Source organism: Pituophis catenifer, unplaced genomic scaffold, assembly GCF_029215685.1.
Source record: "Pituophis catenifer annectens isolate HBS135680 unplaced genomic scaffold, rPitCat1.0.hap2 SCAF_2, whole genome shotgun sequence".
NCBI classification, from domain to species: Eukaryota; Metazoa; Chordata; class Lepidosauria; order Squamata; family Colubridae; genus Pituophis; species Pituophis catenifer.
In genome coordinates this window covers 258,495,070-258,509,371 of record NW_027256882.1, presented here as the reverse complement: position 1 = coordinate 258,509,371, position 14,302 = coordinate 258,495,070, and the positions used below count along the sequence as shown (strand labels likewise).

At 34.0% G+C, this 14,302-nt stretch overlaps 1 protein-coding gene across 1 annotated transcript in view; it reads right to left on the bottom strand.

The window, feature by feature from the left end:
• EDIL3 (EGF like repeats and discoidin domains 3) overlaps positions 1 to 14,302 on the bottom strand; it is a 248,707-nt gene that overhangs the window by 17,192 nt on the left and 217,213 nt on the right. The gene's annotated exons all lie outside the window — the stretch shown is intronic.

Sequence of the window (14,302 nt, the reverse complement as noted above, 5' to 3'; positions counted from 1 at the left end):
AAGATATAAAAAACAAAATTTAATTTTAAAAAAGGAAAATAAAAATTGTAATAACACTATTTTCAAAATCAAAGGAAAACATCAATTTTATTGAGAAATTTTTAATAACAGTGTTCCAAGGAGAGCAAAATATGACACAAAGCTGCTATAAATAAAAGAGAACATGCTGTAAATAGATTGCAGTAGCATTTTCATTTATTATTTAAAATCATAATTACTAAAGAAAAGTATTTATTTATGCATAGCCTGAAATATTCATTCAGTTGCTTAGCTTATGTGAAGAACTAAAAGATGGGAGAGCAAACCCCAATCTCTTCTAGCATTGATGATGTTACGTAGTTTGGTAATGAAACATCTACAAGAAAAAAACCAAGCTCAGAAAGCACCAAGGACCCCACAGAAGATTTGCTCACCACAGAGAAATAAATATCAGAATACAGAATAATAGAGTTGGAAGGGAGCTGTGTTCTAGTCTAACCCCTTGCTCAAGCAGGAGACCTTATATCATTCTGGACAAATGGCTGTCCAATCTCTTCTTAAAAGCCTCCAGTGATGGAGCATCCACATCTTCTAGAGAAGCCATTCCACTGATTAATTACACTCAGTGATAGGAAATTTTTTCTTAATTCTAGGTTAGACATACCCAGTTGCCACAGCGATTCATTGTATGCTTTAGCCTCCTGTCCCCTAATCAACTTCAACTGTTGCTTCTCTGCACTCTTTCTAGAGTCACAACCTCCTTTTTCTATTGTGGTAAACAGAACTGGATGCAATATTTCAAGTATGATCTCACTAATGTAGTATAAATCGGGACTATCACTTCACATGATCTTGATGCTATCTCTTTGTTGATGCAACCTAGGATTGCATTAGCTTTTTCTGACAGCTATAGCACACTGCTGGCTCAAAATAATTGTCCAGTAGGACTCTCTCGGTTTTTAATGTAAATTCATTTCTAAACTCACCACTTAATTCTTCAGAATTAGTATGTGGAGTTTCTGTTCCTCTTTATTTTACTTAGACTTTTTAAAAATAGAAATTCCAAATTTTATTCTAAGTATCTCTTATCCCCCCTTTTCTCAGCTTCAACCCAGCATTTCTACCTTCATTTTAAAAAGACAAAAAAGGGCTGTCTCCCAAATAGAGAAAGGAATTAAGATATTGCCTCCATCCATGTGACAGAGAACTGTCTCTCATAAAATTTGCACTGGGAAAGCTTGCAGTTTGAAAGCAGATTGACATTTTTAACAGATTGTTTGCCAAGAGATTATTAAGCAAAACTGCAGGATATTTTCCCATTATTGAGTACAAATCTAGCAATTCTGGTCATTACCAATTCTATCAGGACATCAGAAAAAAAAGTTAATGTGTTTCTTAGTATTCCCCACAGTTTTAATGAGAAGTTGAGTCAATTTAAATAACTGTACTTCATACATATGCAATTCACAATAATTATTGCTGTTTATAACCCATTAAAATGATAGGAAAACAATCTGGTTTTATCTCTTCGTGTCTGAGTCCTTTGTAAATAAAATATTCTCATTCAAATTGCAGTATAATTATTTTCAATTTTCAAATTAATTGTTGCTTGTTATAGAATTAAATACAGTCATTTTATGTAGTATAGGTGCCCAGTTTCTAATTATTATAAATAAGCAAGTAAATATATGTGTGTTTGCTTACTTAATTTTACAGTTCACTTAATTGTAAATGTCTCTAAACAATGTTTGCTGAGAAATAATATTCTTAGTTATAAACAATGCCTGCTTCAGGGTGTGAAGCTCTCTTATCAAACTACAAAGTCTTTCTATAGACAGCTATTCAAAGTTACAACAGCCAAAACATCTTAGAGAGATATTTACGCAAGTGACAGTCTAACAGCTTGACACAATGATCAGATATGGGAGATTCCATTCTATACCCTATAATAGACATCTCTGCATTTGTGGAGCGGCAGAGGAAGAAGACCTGACTCACATCCTATTTGATTGTTGCCTGTATAGAGGGTGAGAGACAGGTACCTCGGTCTATATACTAAATGAATGATCCATTGGGAACCCCATATCAAAACAACTTACCTGATGTGCAGCCAGAATTAGAAAACAACATTTAATACAGCAGAGAACTTGAGCAAAACGGTTTTGTTGAGATCGACATATGTGGGACTGATTGGGGTAGATTGTAGGGGTGACACTGAAATGTAATTTTATAATATTTTATTTATCCATATATTAAATTATTGTATTTTATTCCAATTTCATCTTAAATTGTTTTTATCAGATTTTAATAATAATTTGTGTTTTGAACTCTCTACTTTGATATGGCCCATGGGCTAATCAATAAAGTAAACTAACTACAAAGTCTTTCTGAAAAGCTAAATTTAGCGGCCTTCCTGAATACCAGGAGTATTGATGCTGAGTCAAGCTTAATTAGAGGACTATGCTAAAAAAGAGAGGGGTAGCGATGGAGGAGGTCCCCAGTGGTCCCCAGTGATAAAATCCTCCTCAGAGATGAATTTGAAGGGTTCTTACTGAATAAGCAGAAATTGCTGGGCAAAGGTGGCGCCATACAATCCAGTCATACAATCCAATACCATACAATCCAGTCATACAATCCAATACCATACAATCTACAAAACATGTAGACCTTTAAAGACTTTTAATTACATCTGGAAGCAATTGACAACCAGTACAACTTTCTCAATAGTGGTAGTGTCCAAAAGAAATCCACATTTATTTAGTGCAGCAAATATGTATTGTTTGTGTATTTTGTCAAATGGTGTTTCAACATCTAATGAGAAAATTACAAATTTAACTTTATATTTATTCAAGTCCTTTAGATTTACAACTAATTGGATATTATCTGCTGCTTGCCTAGTTTTTATTAGTCCTGCTAGATCATTCTTAATAACAAATGATATCATTTGCTATAATCTATTGCTAATACTGTTGTTAAAATTTTTGTATCAATGTTAGTAAATGATATTGGGTGTAATCTTTACTTGCTTTTAATATAACTGTAATATAGGTCTCAATAAATGCTGGTGATAAAATTCCCTTATCAAATATCTCTTTTTACAGGTGGCAGTTTTGTCACAAAAATATCTATAAAATTTTTATATAACTCAATAGGGAGCCCAACTAAACCAGATGTTTTACCACTTGCTGTTTTTAAAATTATTTGTTTAATCTCTTCCTCAGGTAGTGAAGCAAATAAAAGTTATTTTTGTATTTTATCTAAAAGTGGTAGATTAATTTTATTTAAAAAGGGTTCTATATCTTCATTTGATACATTCTCTGGTTTACTAAACACTTCTGAATAAAAATTTAAAAGTTGACAGTTTATATCCATAACATTTTATACATTTTATCTCTTTCACCTTTAAAAATTGGAATCGTTTTCCTGTCATTCTTTCGTTTAAAAGTATTAGCCAAGATCATACCTGGACTTTTGCCATTTTCTCAGTACTGTATTTTCTGGCGTATAAGACGACTTTTTAACACATGAAAAACTTCTCAAAAGTCAGGGGTCGTCTTATACCCTGGGTGTCGTTCTCCTGTAACCAGGCAGACTAGCCCAAAAGGCTCTGACGAGCCTTAAATGGCTCTGACGAGCCAAGCTCTGACCATCCCAGCTGAGTTGCCTGCTAATCAGGCAACTCAGCTGGGATTGCCAGAGCCATTTAAAAGAAGAAAACTTTTTTTCTTTTACATGGCTCTGGCGATCCAAGCTCTGACAATCCCAGCTGAGTTGCCTGCTAATCAGGCAACTCAGCTTGGATTGCCAGAGCCATGTAAAAGAAAGTTTCCCCCCTCCAGCTTGCTTACCTTAGCTGTTAGTCGCAACGCTTGCCTTGCTTCGCTTGCCTGAATCCATTCTATTAGCAAGCAACTCCCAATCAAGCAGGCAGGGAGTTGTGGACTTCAACTCCCAGAATTCCTCAGCCAGCAAAGTAAAGCTGGCTGAGGAATTCTGGGAGTTGAAGTCTACAAGTCTTAAAGTTGCCAAGGTTGGAGACCCCTGTTCTATTGGGTAAGTTTTTTTCCCCTTTGGGAGCTTTAAAAAAAAAAGTTAATTGGGGTTTTTTTTAGTTCTTCTTTTTTAGACCTAGCCATTTAAAGTTTAGGAAGTTTTAAATTTAGCTTTCATATAAAAATAAAAATAAAATAAAATAAAATAATATTTGCGCAGCTTTCTGAGATTTAGTGTGTTTCTGTAGTGTTTCACTCTAACTACACAAACACACAAAATCTCACAAAGCTGTATGTGGAATTTTGTGTGTGTAAAGTGTGAAAGTTGGGTTTTGGGCTTTTTGTGACTGTGTGAGGTTCCTGCTTGTTGCAGGGGCCATTTTGGGTCTAGCACAGCTGCTTTTACATTGTGGGTGAGCCAGTTGTGTTGTGTTGTGTTGTGTGTGTGTAAAGTGTGAAAGTTGTTTTTTTGGGCTTTTTGTGGCTGTGTGAGGTTCCTGCTTGTTGCAGGGGCCATTTTGGGTCTAGCACAGCTGCTTTTACATTGTGGGTGAGCCAGTTGATGTTTTTTTAATTTTTATTTGGTGTGCGTTGGAAGAGGGGTAGTCTTATATGGTGAGTATAGCCCAAACCCTATATTTTAACAGGAAAAGTTGGGGATGCCTTATATGCCCAGTCGTCTTATACGCCGGAAAATACGGTATCTCTGTTGTAAATATGTTAGCTTGAAATCTGTCTGCTGAGATTTTATAGTACTTAATTCATATTTATTTATTTTTCTATGTTTTTTTATACAAACCTATATATGTGACATCTAACCATCTCTGCCCATAAATGTTTCTGTTTATATTTCAAGTTATTTTCTCTTTTATTTTTAGTCTTAATTTTACATAATAAGCATTAATTTCACATTGAACATATGCTTTATATCATTGCTATTCAAAGATGTCACCATTTGATGTTTCTGAATTAAAACAAAACATTGGGAGGTCTCTGCCTGCATTTGTTATACCAATTTTTTTTTCATTTAATAGTGAGACATTAAAATACCTGTTTTCTGAAGAATACCTGTTTCTGAAACACATAATTTGAAGAAATTGAATTATGATCAGATATATAACAAAGATCAATATTACACTGTTGAATTTGATGATATACGGTAACATCAATGATATTAACAAATAATCAAGCTCATTCAGTTCTAGTGCACACTTGAATAAAATGTATATTCCTTTTTATAAAGTATGAATCAGGGTCCTAAACACACTTTGCCCTGACAGTTAGAACAATTAATAAGTGGAATAACTTGCCTGCAGAAGTTGTGAATGCTCCAACACTGGAAATGTTTAAGAAGATGTTGGATAACCATTTGTCTGAAGTGGTGTAGGGGTTGGACTAGAAGACCTCCAAGGTCCCTTCCAACTCTGTTATTCTATTCTATTCTATTCTATTCTATTCTATTCTATTCTATTCTATTCTATTCTATTCTATTCTATTCTATTCTAATCTAATCTAATCTAATCTAATTTAACATATTTAACATATGTTAAATATTTAACATATATATCCTCCTTTGCTTAAGACAGACAGAAATCCCAAAAGAACAAAGGAAGGAGAAAGCAAAAGGAAGAGCTCTCAAAAGAGAGGCACACAATCTTCCATTTCCTTCAAGAGTTCTGCTATTGGCATGTGACACTCATCTCATTAACCTTGAAGGGTATGGCCCTTAGCAGAGAAAATTTACCCAACCTGCTTTAGCTAACACATGGGATTTGTTCTTTTAAAAAGCTAAAGCAGCTGCTATTAGAATGTTGAAAGCTTTTTAATTTTTAAAATCCCTTAAATATTAATTAAGAACTCCTTGTTCTGAATTCAAACAAGAAGCACTTTGAATGTCGTAGCTTCATTAATGTCACTTATATTGCTATTAAAATTATTAGCAAAAAGTTTTCCTTATGCCATTAGGTTGAAAAACATTGCTACATTAGAGCAATACCTTTATGAGGCAAATAAGTTCATTAGGCCAACTCAGAAGTCTAAAGAAAAGGAAGGAAGGAATGATAAAAAGAGGGAAGGCATGATGGAAACTTTTAAGAGCTCTAGGACAAAAAAAAATGTGGAGGGAAGCCATCTAGTTTACAGCAGAATTAAGGCAATCTAGCTATCCCTGGTAAGTTCATTAACTGGAAATTGCATTATATGTTGCTCTCCTGGTAGAAAACTGGAAAATTAAAATAAAATATACAGGTGAATGAGGTAATGAAACTCTTCTCAGGGGAGAGGCTTGGGAAGTATGAGAAGGTTACTGGTGAATATATAACAGTGGGCTGGATACATTCTTGGCCAGAACCAGCAGAGTTTAGAGATCCTTTTATCTTAAATTATTTAGAAAGAATCTTATTTAAGTAATAAGTCTTTGAAATAAGAGTTTAACTTCAATGAGTTTTGATAAAAAAAACAAAATAAACTCTATATAAAGTCCCTTGGAGAGAAAATTGTGTGTGTGTGTGTGTGTGTGTGTGTGTGTGTGTGTGTGTGTGAATAAAAAGTGCTGGAATAAAAACTAATAAATTACAGTGCTTATATATTTCATTATAAATCTACTCCAACTCTATTCATAACTGCATAGCCTATGATTCATTTTGAAGTATATTATTGTTTACCTGGACTATATTCAATATTTAATGAAATGCTGTCTCTAGGCTAGATGTGTCTTCTTTGATAGCCAATCTGGTAGCAGAGTTCATCCCTCAGGCTCTAGGGAGCCATATATTATACAGTAACACTGCCTTGTTTAAGGATTAAAATATCATTTGTTTATGTTAAGTCTTTGCAACTGCACATATATTACAACTGCCAAATAACTATGGTGGTTCTTAGGAAAACATCTCCTTACTTACAGTTGTATATGTTTTTTTTCTAGATTTCAGGTAAGACTAAGAATATGTCAATTAAATATTAAAAAGAAGCACTGTGAAACTCAGCTTCAGAGCTCTTTATCAGAGGCAGAAACAATCTATCATGAGGTGGATAAGGGTAACAGATGCTAGAACAAGACAGCAGTGACATCTCTCCAGATATTCCTTTCCGTCTCCACTTTTGGTTACTTACACTGGCATGGGTTAAATTAGATATGTGTTTCTCAGCCTTGGTAACTTTAAAATCGGTGCACTTAAACCCCTGCATGGTGGCTGGGGAATTACTTGAAGGTCACACATTTTAAAGCTGCCAAAATTGAAGAACACTAGATTATTTTGACAGTCACTTTCAAATTTAGGATATTAACCTGCAAAGCATGAATTTGTGTGTTTTCCAAGATTCTTGGAAGATTTGGAACTAACTATGATCTGAAATTGTCACCATGAACAAATAACAACACATTTAGGGATATGTTGGCTTTACCATAAAGTAATTAATTCTATTCATGAGTCACAGACAATCAGTAAATGCTATTACAGGAAATTCTACCACATCACTCCAGAGAAGCCCCATAAAATGACACACTTTATAAGCAGCAATCGTTGTTTTTCTCCAATAGGATAAATTGGGATTCATTATCATTTCCCCATTCTCTACTCTTCTTGAGAAAAATGCAGTGGAATGAATATATTCTAGTAACTGTATGTAGAAATCTACTGAGACTGTAGCTTATCAATTATTCTTGAGATTTCAAAAAACTTGTTCAATAGAGGCAGTTGTTAGCCTTTTCCTATTTCTTTGCATTCTTTGAAACATAGGTTTTCTGTAGGATTACCATGGGCAGGGATGCTGCTGGCATATATGGTGCTCTTGTGCACAAAGATATTTTTAAAATAGATTCTACATATGAGAATATGTACTTGCACACCATTAAAAAAACCTCTTAATATATTCTAGCCATGCACATGCATGTTTGTGTGCTATTAAAACCTTTTTTTAAACCTGCTAATGCTGCCCTTCCTCATGCAGTAACCTTGTGTGGTGCACAATGTGCACCGTGGGTTGTCCTTATCATGGAAGTACTAATCAGATTGTACATGGTGAAACTGATAACAAGAACATTATGTCTAAATCATAATCAAACTAGATTCTTTTGATTTATTTTACCATGTTTTGGTAACAACCAATTTCTAACACAAGTTTTCAAAAAGTTGTCTCAAAAGACAAGTTTTGTCTTTTAAGTTTTAACAACTTTAATATAAATGTTGTTTCCAAAATAAACATATTTTATTTATATGAGTTGCTTTGTCAGGGAGATGGGCAGCATATAAATTTAATAAACAAATAATCTTTAAAAACTTCTATTTATCATATGTAAACCAGATGGTTGTATAGCAATTTCATTTCTGCTAGCGATTCACAGATATAATTTAATTATATTCCACACAAGAATAGAATAGAATAGAATAGAATAGAATAGAATAGAATAGAATAGAATAGAATAGAATAGAATAGAATAGAATTCTTTATTGTCCAAGTGTGATTGGACACACAAGGAATTTGTCTTGGTGCATATGCTCTCACTGTACATAAATGAAAAGATATGTTTATCAAGAATCATAAAGTACAATACTTAATGATAGTCATAGGGTACAAATAAGCAATCAGGAAACAATATCAATGTAAATCATAAGGATACAAGCAACAAAATTACAAGAACAAGAACTTAAGGAAATAAATAATAAATAATAAATTTATGGCACATCTCTTCATTCATTGAAAAGGCAATGTAAGATAGGGACTGCCACTAATTATGTTGAAACACAGTGTTTTCTAATCTTTGTTTAATAAGATCTATGGTGAAATTCAGTCTATTTTAATTTTTAATGAAAAATATGAAAAAGCTTATCCAAAAACAGTCCAATAATTGGAGCTTGGTATTTCCATAACTCATATTTATATGTTAGGCTGTGCCATACCTTACTTTGGGACTTTTCTTCAAGCCTGTGAAAAAAGCTGCTTTTCCCTTTTATATTCTGATTCAAAATAAATTTAACCCTGGATATTATTGGATTTTGAACTATTGTGTGGCATGATTGTAGGTATGTTTACTCAGTTCGGATATTCTATTTGCTTCTGAGAAAAGTAGATTGATACGAGTAAACTTAAAGCTATAACAGAAATATATAATTGGATGAGACTGAGGGGTCATGAAAATCATTAGAACTTTTGAATAAACAAAGACAGCTTTAAGCATTATTGAATCAAATGTTACTCAATCAGTTTGAAATGGGACGTAGATTGGATTGTAATGCTGGCACTAAAAAGAACAGCTGAAATTGAAAATATCCAGGGACCATGTTGTCTGGAAATTTTGAGAAATGTTGTCTCATCACATATAATTTGGCCTTGAGTAATATTTATATGTCTAAACCTAGAGCATTTCAATTATTTATTATACAAGCATAAGTTACCAATGAGGGGAAAAAAAGGCTAGAAAATTGCCGTATGAATTGATGCTCCAATTGATATATGTTGCATTGAAATCAGTGGATCTTATTTCATCCTAATGTGTTTTAGGATCAGAATGCCAGACTATAATCTATAAATTCTAAATGGACCTTATGTCGCCGACACATAGAAGATTGCTTGCTTTGTATAGTGATAAATAGTGATTAGCAGCAAATGACTAATAGACATGAAGGCAAATATAGTCCATACTTTATAGAGAGGAAACAAACACCAATGGCCTTTAACAAGCAATAGAGCTGCCAAATTCCAGAGCCAATAACAGTGAAGAGGTAGTCTTCACTGCAAGACTTTCTTTGACTCTGCTATTACATCTGTATAGATTTATAGGTTATGGGAGATTGGCCAGCCCCACTCTGTCCAGCAGAAAGGGTTTGTTACAGATCCCATCAGTCAAGGAGTTTTGGCTGGCTGAGTCTAGGAGAAGAGTCTTTTCTCCTATGCTACTGCCTGCTGGCACATTCTGTTTCCAGAAGTCTCCACCCTCTTGGTCATCCAGAAGGGCCTTAGAATCTGGTTCTGCTGGCTGCTTTGGGGCCCCAATGGGAGTGCTCTATGCTGGAGATGGGTAAAGAGATGACCCCATTTCTATGCAGTCTGTCCTCTCGGTTAGTTTTATTTAATACTTAACATTTTTTTATTATTTTTATGTTTAACTTTTTAAAAAAATTTAACTCCCACTCCCGAATCACTTCACTAGTAAAATAGATGGCATATTAATTAATTAATTAATTAATTAATTAATTAATTATTAGCTGTAAGTCCAAATGGAAGGTCTTTACCAATGACATAAAATCATTAACTGGCTACAAAAAGAGCAATGGTGAGAATAAACAAGGCATGCACTCACATTAATTCAATAGCATCACAAACTGTAAGTTGTTCTAGATACGTATATCCCAAATAAGAAACATTTCATTCAATGTCTTTAGTGACTTCTAAATTAATAAGCATCACCAGAAGAAGCACAGAGACATGGTTCCATTTATATGATCATTTAATGCTTTAACAAAAGGGGTGATCCTACATTAGCCCTTTTCAAGAAGTAAAACAGATTGCTATTAGTTAGTTCAGTCAGATACAATATGAAAGCTCTGGAGCACATAAAGCAATTGATTCTGTACAAACACAGAAGGATGAGAATGTTAACTGACTAGAAATACAATTGCTGAGATATCCAAGCTGTATTACACTCGAGCAATAACACATGGGGCTGTTGAGGCAGTCATGACCACATGTTGGCCTTTTTGACTGTCATCTTGACTGTTTTTGACACCCACACTCCTCATGTGATGGTCTGACTGCTTTGTTTTGATTAACAGAGTGCATGGTACATGCCTTGAAGGTGTGCTTTTATCAAAACTTCATTAGGACAAAGCTTCTCTGTGAAACTCTTGGTATCATTATTATTTTTGCCAAATGTTATAAATATAATGCATCCAGCTTTATATTCTGAAACATGTTTTATTATGACAACATATCTTAAAAAATGATTCATTGTTTTGTTTAACTATTGAATGGATACCTCTTCCATCTAAAAAAGGACCATTGTTATCAAAACTTGTCCAATGCAATATTTTGTTGAATTGAGCATAATTTTAGAACTACAGTATATAAACGTCATGAAATGTCAAAATAATCTGCTATTGAAGTTTATATACTGAACATTCCAATTCCTCATTCCAATTTCTACCTATGCTGTTTAGTATCATGTGTAGTATATTCTAACATCTTTTTATACTTAGCTATTAAAGGCTTAATATTTTTCTGTCACCTTGTTAAATCTCCAGTGCTAGAGGGGATTTTAAAGCACTTATGACTGCTTATCTGTACTTAGACACCAAAAATACTTTAAGCAAATATACTGTTATTCTGCGCTCCAGGTTTTCGTTGAAAATGAACCCACGTTTGGATTCAAGACAAACTTGACCTAAATGTAAGAAGTCATTTCATTTATTTCAAATGTTCTGTAGCTGAGACATAGAGTATATGATCAATGTGCAGACGGTATTAAATTCAGTAAGTATATCTCTGGCTGCCTATCTTCTGTGGTTTATAACCTTGAGTTGTAAAAAAACTATAATACAGAGCAGAATTTTTGCCCCTATTCTAGACTGACAATCAATCCATAGCTTCTACAAACTGGTTTCTACTGCTTCTACTGGTTTTGGACGTGCTCTTGAACTTCTAATAGAACACTCCTTGTGCATGGAATAGCATTGACTTAATATTTGTCTCACTAGAAATAACCTTTACCTATATCAGAAGAGTTGAAAATGCTGCCAACATAACTGTTTCTTTAATATTTCACTGACACTTTTTAATTTTTATTGTCCTTGACTTTTTATTGGAGTTTTATTCACTTCACTGCTTTCTATTCCTTACATCTCTTCTCTTTGTTTTTGAACTTCAGAAGCAGAGCTGCATAATATGGCACAACAGCAGGAATGCAGATCAGTTATTCAAACAGCTTCCCCCCCCCAAATCAATTCAGCTGCTTGAGTACTCAAGTGATATACTTGAAAAAATTGAAGGGATTCTTTGGAAAGTTCAACATGAATACATAAGCAATGTCTACTGCTGCCCCAGTGTGCATGTCAGCCCCCCTTTTACAAGGAAAAACATTATTCTTTTGGAAAAAGAGGATAGAGGTGATCGATGATAGAAAATAGAAGACAGGAAAGGCAGTAGCAAAAGAAAATGTATACCTTTCCTTGGAGATTGTTTAGCTACAAATATTTCAAGACCACCTACCAATTTCATAAGAATCAGAGAAAATGCAAATAAGTCTGTACCCATCTCTATAATATGTATTTCAAAGGCAAATCGATCACAGATTACTGCAGGCTCCTAGACTGGAGCAGGATATACAGGCAAATACATAATAGAACTCAGAAGAAAAGAAGCAAACTAAAACAGCTTGCACCAATTTGCATGTTCTTCAGGTATGTGAATGTTTAGCTTCTAGAATTATGCAGCTAGTGTAGAGATTTCTGAGAATGTTGGAAATTGAAGGGTACACAACAGACATTTATTGTTATTGATGGGAAAGACTGAAGTAAAGAGGTAGTCAGAATTGCTCTCTTGCCCAAGCAAGCAGGTTGGTCTGGAAAAATCAATGGCTTATATTGAGATAATTTATTTATTTTATTTACTTTTATTTATCAAATTTAGAGGATGCCCATCTCACTCATGGGTAACACTCAGTGATGTACAATATTATCTCATTCTACTCAAGTCTTGAAGAGATAACATGCATGATCCATCTGTATTTTTTTTTTTTACAACTGCAATAAAATGTTGCAAAGCCTCACTGTCAGTGGTAGGTTACTCCCGGTTCTATCCGGTTCTATAGAATCGGTAGTAAAAGTGGCAGGAGACTCCACCCACCCGCTTGGACGTCATAATTGACGATCTGTGCATGTGCAGAAGCATGTGCGCGTGTGTGTTCCCATTGTGAACCGGTAGTAAAGGTAAGTAGAACCCACCCCTGGTCACTGTATATATGTATACCCACATATGGGCTGCTGCTTTACTCTGTTAGTGGAATCTTGTTGATATATTGAGGATGAAAAAAAAAGGCAATTCTTTAAATCGTTCTATTTTTTAAAAAACCAACAAAGGCAACAATTACTTTTGTTCTGCATATATCAGTAGTTTTCACTAAATCTCCTGTTCATGTTATTTACATATGAATGGTTTCAAGTGCTTATTCTTTATTTATGATACTAACCATGCTGTTAAAAACATTTAAATTAGTTTAATGGGAATAGTTAATGCGGATTGTAAAATCTCACAAGTGCTTTACCAAATTCTGAGGCTATGTGGCATTAAATTTTAAGCTATAAAATAATTAATATAGAAATAGCAGAAATGTAAGGCAAGTTTCTACCCTTTCTTCATGCTGATTAACATAATACAGTATGCTGTTATACTAAAACAACATATCTTCCCAGTGAGGTCTAGGCAATATTTTATTTGTCATGTTTTCTTTCTTTAATTTGTTGCACAATATGGAATACAGCACATAAAATACATATTAAATTACTGAGTGCAGACTCACTTCAAGAGTTTCATTTAGAAAAAAAATCACACACTGCTTTGATGGTCAAAGTGCAAAGCTTAGGCATCTGTCTGTAAAATTGGCTTACAGATTGAATTTGAATAATTAATTTTAATGTTTGGGATAATGTCCTGCAACATTAAACTTTAATTTGCTTATATATTTTGGTGCAGAAGAAAGAACATAGTTTTCAAAATACAAAGTTCATTTAAACGAAAATAGTGAAGAAGATCCTTAGAAATTAGAAACGACATTCTCTCCTTATATTCAATGCCCAATACATCTATTGTTACTTGCCATATGGTTCTTTCAGAGTGGAAGATTTTGATGAGATCACAGACAATTTACGATCTGCTGATGTTAACAGGTATTTTTTTTGTCCAAATCTGTATTTAAGCATATTTGGCTTGTACTAATAAACATAAAATATTCAGCTTCAAGAAACATCAGATAAGAACTACAGAATTAGGATTAGTAATAAATCTTCATGTTAATATCATGTTTCCCTGAAAATAAAACCCCGTGTTATATTTTTTTGAACCCTGAAATAAGCGCTTGGCCTTATTGCCATGTGCTCAAAAGCCCGATTGGGCTTATTATCAGGGGATGTCTTATTTTGGGGAAAGAGGGTATTATTGTTGACTTTTGCTAGAAAACAGGAGCACTGTACCCTGTTATACTATATTTTCATGTTGGATGCACCGAAGTGTGTCCGTGGTGAAAGGATTATCTGCTGACATTACCGTTACTCTGGGGGCTACCCAGTTGCGGGCTCCATTCATGTTCCCGTTAATGAGCCCTCCAAACTGATACCTGTTTA